The sequence below is a fragment of the Bidens hawaiensis genome, unplaced genomic scaffold (genome assembly GCF_021521415.1).
Source record: "Bidens hawaiensis isolate Kalapana, Puna unplaced genomic scaffold, B.hawaiensis_p1.1 tig00010808_1, whole genome shotgun sequence".
NCBI lineage: Eukaryota > Viridiplantae > Streptophyta > Magnoliopsida > Asterales > Asteraceae > Bidens > Bidens hawaiensis.
The window spans coordinates 478034-485915 of NW_027491830.1; the positions used below are offsets into that span (position 1 = coordinate 478034).

At 34.8% G+C, this 7882-nt stretch overlaps 1 pseudogene across 1 annotated transcript; it reads right to left on the minus strand.

Moving 5' to 3' along the window:
• Positions 1–504: 504 nt before the first annotated feature.
• On the minus strand, positions 505–5329 carry LOC143536424 (long chain acyl-CoA synthetase 4-like; annotated as a pseudogene). The gene is made up of 19 exons (XR_013135884.1): positions 5178–5329; positions 4931–4994; positions 4736–4825; positions 4563–4619; positions 3929–3977; positions 3767–3843; positions 3616–3655; positions 3447–3541; positions 3198–3365; positions 2380–2490; positions 2215–2302; positions 2079–2145; positions 1909–1984; positions 1673–1790; positions 1355–1600; positions 1129–1268; positions 872–1054; positions 678–797; positions 505–599 (listed from the first exon to the last, which is right to left on the minus strand). The product of XR_013135884.1 is annotated as a long chain acyl-CoA synthetase 4-like (transcript).
• Positions 5330–7882: the final 2553 nt, after the last annotated feature.

The window sequence follows — 7882 nt, forward strand, 5'->3', positions numbered from 1 at the left end:
CCTCTTCAAGGTGAGTCTTGCGGGTCCAACTGGGCTTTGCGGGGACCTACCTCTTCACATGGTTTGCAACCAGGATTTACTAATTATTATTGCAACTGCCTCTCAAGAATGACAATATATAGAGATACATCTAGGGTCTACGACCTAGAGTCCTAGAGAACAAGAAAGTTGAACGAGCTCAAATAAAAGATAACAGTGAAGGGAGAACAAGTATTGGTTGAAAACCAAGAGTGGACGAACAATGTTAGCGTCCACTCGGTCCACTCGAACCGCTATACATCATTGTGTTCTTGTAGTGACATCTTTTTATTCCTCAGTTGTTTATTTATCTTGTAAATATTCTTTGAGTTGGTATACAATCACCAGAGTTTTATAAAATTAGTTTGTGTTCAGTAATTTTCTGAAAATCGGTGCGAATCTTGGATAATAACTAGGATAGTGTTATGTACACTTTCCAAAAGAATTATAGCAGACATAATCTTTAAATAATTAATTAACAGACAAAATCTACAAATATAAAAGATCAGAACTTCTATCAATGCTGTTCGCATCTACTTCCAGCTTCACTTCATATTCTTGTACATATCATCAATTTTACTCTGCCAACAAAAAAACGATATTATAATCGAGTTTTCAGTTTCAGATGGATCTTTTCAATACGTTATCTACTTACATACCTGATAATATTTCAGCATCTGGGGCCTTTTCTTTTTCATTGTCGGGGTCAGAAGATCGCGTTCAATGTCAAACGGTACAGGATCAACCTCAACCGCTTTAATGAACTCAAAGCCTTTCAACTGCCAACCCAAACAACCACACTAATCAAACCTTATATTCAAATCTCAATACCAGTTAGCTATATTAATAATACCTTTTTCTCTTTTCCAACTCTGGCTAGCTCTCCTAGTATGTATTCGTTAACCTTTGGATCCTTACATAAGGACTCAAAATCACCAGACAGTTCAGCTGAACGGGCCCACTTTTCGAGAGCCGACTTGTTTGGGTTTACAACAGCAACAAGACATGACTCAAAACTATTCCCATATACCCACACCTAAAACACACACGTGGGTATCAGTTTTCATGGATAGTATAATATTATGAGATCAAAAGCTCATAACAGCATACCTCATCAACAGCAGAAACAAGCCCGTAAACATTCTCCAGATTTTCGACTGCCACATATTCTCCTTGTGCAAGCTTAAAAATATTCTTTTTGCGGTCAATAACTTTCATGCTTCCATCTGGTTGCCACTCACCAATATCACCTAAAACATACATATAAATCTATAAATATATGAAATATATAATACAAATCAATCTTAAACAAGAACTGTGAGAAACGCATAAACACCTGTATGGAACCATCCATCAACCAAGACCTCTTTTGTAAGGTCTTCACGTTTGTAGTACCCAGAAAACAAGATATCCCCCTTTATGCATATTTCTCCACGCGGTGTACTTGAAAGAGCATCATAATTCATTTCAGGAACAGATTCCAAACGCGCGTCCGAATTTGGCATCGGTGGGCCCACTGTACCCACCATGTTCATTTCATTTGGCAATGAGACAAACGATCCAGCACACGTTTCGGTCAGGCCTACATTTAGTTATATGCAGATATTATTATGCGGTTACCCGACCTGCTATATAACTTGAGAAACTTTATTACCATATCCTTGGAGGACATGACAGCATGCAACCACTTTCAGAAAACCTTCTACATGTGGAGCCAGTGGGGCCGCTCCAGATAAGATAATGCGGACCCTACCGCCTAACCTCTGCTTAACCTGCACAAAATGAGCAACACAATAACATCTTTTGTCCTAAAATATTCCATTCATAATCTACTTTTTTGAATAAAACAAGTAAAATATGAATAGGAGTTACTTTAAGTCAATATCTAACCTTATCGAAAACATATTTGTCACTTAATACAGATGCCTCTTCATGTTTACTCCCGCCCTTCATATTACGCAACTTACTGCATAAAGTTTCAACAATCAAATTCAAATATTACAAAATTTAATTAAGGTGCATGATTAAAATGTGAAGAATCTTGTTATTGGAACACTCACTATGAATATGCTAGGTTAAACAATTTACTTGCAAAAAAACTCCCAGAATTAATCTTCTGCTACAAACCTGAAAAAAAGAAAGTAATTAGCAATAGTAGAAACATAGGGGTAACATTCACAGAATAGAAGTAAATACCTGAAAAAATTCTTTCTAAAACCCGAGGAACAGCGCAGAAAATAGTAGGTTTAAGCTCCCCAATGTCTTCAATTAGTAATTTCGCATCCTGAATATATCATTTGCCATATTATAAAAAAAGAATAGTTTCTTGAGATTTGATTAAACAAGATGTTTTGATGTTACCCCGCGCCAAAATCCTATTCTACCACCATGATGTATAAAACATTCTTCAATCACGCGGCCAAATATATGTGCCAAAGGTAGAAATGAGAGATATACATCATTTTCTGTCAACTGCAACATTACAAGTATGATCATCAGCATTTGCTCAAGTGAAACAGTTTTTGCATGTTTTATGCCATGTCACTGTTCACGTGTACGTTGACTAGGGCCGTTCATGGCTCAGCTCAAAAAAACCTTGTAGGTAAATGAGCAGAGCCTATCCTGCTCAATATGTTAACTAGCCGAGCCCTAGCCAACGTTTCGTTGGCTCGCTCAATTGGCTCTTTTAAAACATTTAATACAAAATATATGTTATAATAATAAAATGACAATAATAATAATAATATTGAAAAAAAAAACAAAAAAAGAAAGTAATAATATGGCTCTTGATCTTTTATATCATTTAGAAAAAAACAAAAATAATGTCATAAATTCTCTTGTTTATAAATTTTGTGTGACGAGTATGTTAAAAAAATATATTTTTTTTTCTTTTATACATCAATATATGTAAAAAAAAAATATATGTAAAAAAAATAAGAAAAATTAACGGGCCACAAGCTGGATAGAGCTATTTACACTAAGCTCCTGCTAAAGTTTCAGTTTGGTTTCAAAATACGATCCGGGCCGAGCTACTCCTGTTTACATTCGAGCCGAGCCAGCTTGGTTTACATTCGAGCCGAGCCCGAGCTTGCTCTGGCTTGGCTCAGTAACAGCCCTAACCTTGACGATGACGTGTAATCAATTAAAACTATAATGAGCTTGATGGGTAGGAAACTCACCGATTCATTATTACAGTCTAGAAAACAGCGAACACCAGCTATGAGTGTAACAATGCTGTTATTAGAAATTAATACACCCTTTGGATCGCCGGTTGTTCCACTTGTGTACATAATAGTACAGATGTTGGTTTTCTTCTTCACTGGCAGATCAAACTGTTTGTCTTTGCCCTGCAATTGAAGAAAGTCAAAGTCAAATATCAAAGTAAAATTTCATGAAAGTCAAACCACAGTTGATTGGAAAAAGCTTACCAGTGATAAAAACTCATCCCATGAGTGTAATGCTGCACCAAAGTTTTTGAATTGTTCCTTTTGTTCAGTAGTAGCTTGTCCAAAGCTCACAATTGCTAAAAGATGTATGCATTTTAGTATATGCAGTAAATAGCTAAAACTAAAAAAATGGATAGAATAAGAGACTTACTTTTAAGATATTCTCCAGCTTTCGGGAATGTTTTCAGCACCTGAATCGCCAAAAGGATATTATAGATAAAACTAAAGAACTATAGACTATGACAGCTTCGATTTAAATTAAAATGGATATATAATGAATCCTTATTACAACTACTAATTACCTCTGGGATCTTTTTTACTTCTACAAAAGCAATGGCGACCTCAGCATGACATACGATGAATTCTACTGCATTGGCACCTAAATGAAACATTTAAAACAGAAAAATACATTACATAAGTCCTATAACACATAAGAACCATTGGTAAAAGAAAACACTAATTACCTAAGGTATCATATAATGGTATGCAGTACAAGCCATGAGCATTGCATGCCTGCATCAGTTTTTGACTTATGAGTATTAAAACATAATTCTAGAAACTTATAATATATGTATATGTATAAGCCTGTACACAAACAGAACGTTTAGCGAACCGTTCGGTGGGAAGTTCACTTACCTAATATATGAACAAACATGAACATAACTTTTGCATAAACGAATATGAACACATGTCTCGTTCATTTATTTATGCTTATGAACATTCATAAATTTAAATTTGTTTACGTTTGTCCTTTTATGTTAGGCCCATTACAATATAGTCTATGTTTTATGAAACTAAAATATCACCCATTACAGTAGTCTAGTTTTATTAGTTTTATTTGTTTGTCGTTTACGTTTTCGAACCGTTCGTTTATACTATTAATGAATGAACATGAACATGAACATGAACACGGACAAGAAAACCTCGTTGTTCGTGTTCGACCGTGTTCAGTTAAAGTTCAGCGAACACAAACATACCCCATTCGATTCGTTTAAATGCATTTATTCTATAAAATTAGTTTCCATCTTGGTAATAGAAATTAGTAGCAAGCAATGACTATTAGAAACTTAGAAGGAAAAAAATGAAATAATAATGTACCTCCATGCTCATAATCCATTGTGCACAATTGGCACCATAAATACCACACTTTCCTCCCTAAAAAAAACCAATACATGTTTTAGAGTAAGCATAAATTAATCCGCAAGTGAATAATAAGCAATACAATCTGTCTCTCAATGTGAAAAAAACATAGTTACAACAAGAACACTTACCGGCTCAACTCCACAAGCTCGGATAGCATTCCCACACTGTATCACTTTGTCATAGACTTGTTTGTATGTCAACCACTCATACTTCGCATGCTGCAAATTTACAAAAGATGATCAGCTTAAACACAAAGATTTAGAATATTATCTGTATCATGCATTGCAGGTGCCAATGTTCCATATATCATTGATTAACTATACCTTTCCATCGACAAATTCACGCGTGCCAAGCATTTTGTTATCAGGATATTTCTCTGCAGACATCCTGTAACATGACCAAACACATATTTTAGGAAACCATGCATACATCTAAACAAACGAAATGCAGTTTTAACATAACAAACAAAACAGAATTAAAATGAAAACATGCATATCTAAACAAACGCTCAGAGATTAACAAATATACGGAATAAAATAAAAAATGAAGATAGATGTAAGTAAGGCTGACCGGAAAACGTCCCAGCAGGAATCCAAACCGTCAATGGGGTTTGGAAAACCGTCTTTGGCGAAGATGCTACGGTAAACAGGTCCCATGGAGGGGCGTCCATCTTTGGCCTGGATGGCAGGTTCAACCTCTAGTATAAATTTCTTGGGCTCCATTATTATTGTATGGAGAATGGTGCATATAGCGGCCAAGAGAGGTAATGCAGCCTGGTTGTCTGGTGGACGAAGATGGTGATGGAGAGAGATTTTCTCATCTTTAACTGTTTTCCCCCCTATTTCGGAAAACCTCATCTTCAAAAACTTTTGTTTACTTTTTAAGTAAGTGATAATATTATTGCTTTATTTTAATACACGTTGCCTCATTCATTGATAAGGAAAACCCGATGGGATAAAATCGTAGTTAAGAAGAAAAAAAATATGCACCGCGTATTTTACATAATAAAAAACATGCTTCAAGATAATATTAAATTGGTACTTTAAGACCTATAAAATAAACTGATGCTACTGGATTATTTATATCAGTGGTGGATCCTGGAAATTTTCACACAAGGGTCGGATTTTTTTTGGATCGGTATACAGTTATATATATAAAAAAAATTGTTTTGTCTCAGCCGTTCAAGTCAGGTTAAATCGTTATATAACTTTTTTTGGTCCGCTTCAGCCGTTTTGGTTGGATCAAATCTGGTCGGGTCGGGTCACGTAAGCCAAATATACATAATCAAACGAAATCAATAGTTAAAATACAATTTATTTAAAATTGGTTTCTACGGATTTTTATTTCTTCAATCTAACCAAAATATTATTTACTGTCATTAGCGGAACCAAATTTTTATGATTGAGGTCACAACGTAATTCCTACTTGCATAAATGTATTTAAAATATGTAATTTTATAGTTGTTATACAACCACTTGATCGATTTTAAGTTGTATCGATCAATATTTATTTAAGGGTTCTTATTAAAAGAAAGTTATAAAAATACATGTAATCTAATAAAAAGAAAATACGATAAGTAAAATAAACAAAATATAAACAATAAAGAACCAAAAGATTTTATAGCAGGTTACTAGGTTTTATAATAGACAGAACAAAATAACAGACAAATAATCTAGTGATTGGATATTTTATATATTTGTTTTAAGTTTGAAAAAAAGAAAAAGAAAGATAGAATATGCACATTGCCACAAAGTGACCAGCCCACGCTTCCAAGAGTAAAAAGTTTATCTTGTAGGCTTTTTAATTGGGTCTTTAAGAAGCCCATGTTACTAAAATAATATATAGGGCACCCAGGTGTCTTTCTTCTCTATCTATCATCCAGATAACACAGCAAAAAACGAGAAGAAACGCAGCTGTCGGAATAAAGTTTTCTGTTCATTTCACCTTCTTTCTTCTATTTTTCTGTCATCATTCATTGGATTTCGAAATTTCACAGAGGTCGGTGTCAATATTTCACAGGGGTCGGTTAGGATTTTAACTCTATATTAACACTAATAACTTTTTGTTCACAGGGGACGGCCTCCCCCTGCACCTTATACGTAGGTCCGCCCCTGATTTATGTTTTTACTGAAAACCTTACTAAGAAAACCTAATAGAAAAAACTTAGTAAAATAAAAAATAGTACAACTTGTTAATTAGAATAAAACTAATCTTGCTAATACATGTACCTATAAAACACAATATCATGTGTTGTTTCTATTTGTAAGGTACATTAGTGCTTTGGTCATGATTAAGCATTGTACTTCTTGACCAAGTATTTATTTGCCTTTATCTTGGTGGCAGTAAAGATCCCGTATGTATATCGAGTAATCAAACAATCTAGATAATATGCCTATTGAAACAACTTTGTCCTTCTTATATATGTAACATCTTCTAGATGTAACTTAGGTGTTGTTTGTTTCTAAGAGGTAAAATGTCTGTAGTTTACGAACCACATCTGCAGCAGAAGAGGTGGACCAAATCTCTGCAGTCTGGAAGAAGAAAACTGTTTGTTTTTAACGTTTGCAGACTGCTAAAATAAACAAAATGGATTAAAAAGGGAATTAAAACGAAACGGGTCGAAAAATATTCAACAAGGGATCTATCAACAATATTTCAATATCTTTCTTTCTAGTTCAAATTTTTACATAATCAACCAAGTTATTATAAAATGAGGATTGTTAAAAACCATTTATATTTACATAAGTTTACAATTAAATCATTAAATACACGAGAGCCATCCTTAAAAGCCAAAAACCATCGTCTATAGTGTATACAAAAATCAGTTACGTTCCTATGAAATTGACAAACCAAGTGAGAAATACAAGTAACAGCTATAACCATGGTTGAATCTATGACCAACCGTAATACAGAATATACACAAGAATAAGGGATAATGGGTTGAGCACAAAAGCAATGAAAGATGTCCAAAGAGGGAACGGCGGGCATGTTTGGGGGAGGCGGAGGAGCAGTAGTGGCCGGCGTAGGTCGGCAGCGTGGTGGCCGGTAGAATCGGAGGTGGAGGGGTAGGGGAGGTTGTGGTGGAAGAAAGAGTTGTGTGTTTCTAGGGTTTGAGAAGGTGCTGAATGAGATAAAAAATGAGATGAGGCCAGAAGATGTGAGAAGTGATTGGTTCAAGTCTGCGCGAAGAAGAATGCGCGCAGACCTTTTTTAATGAAATGTCTTCCGAAAAACAAATAATCTGCAGACCTAAACGTCTGCGCGTGGTCTACGCG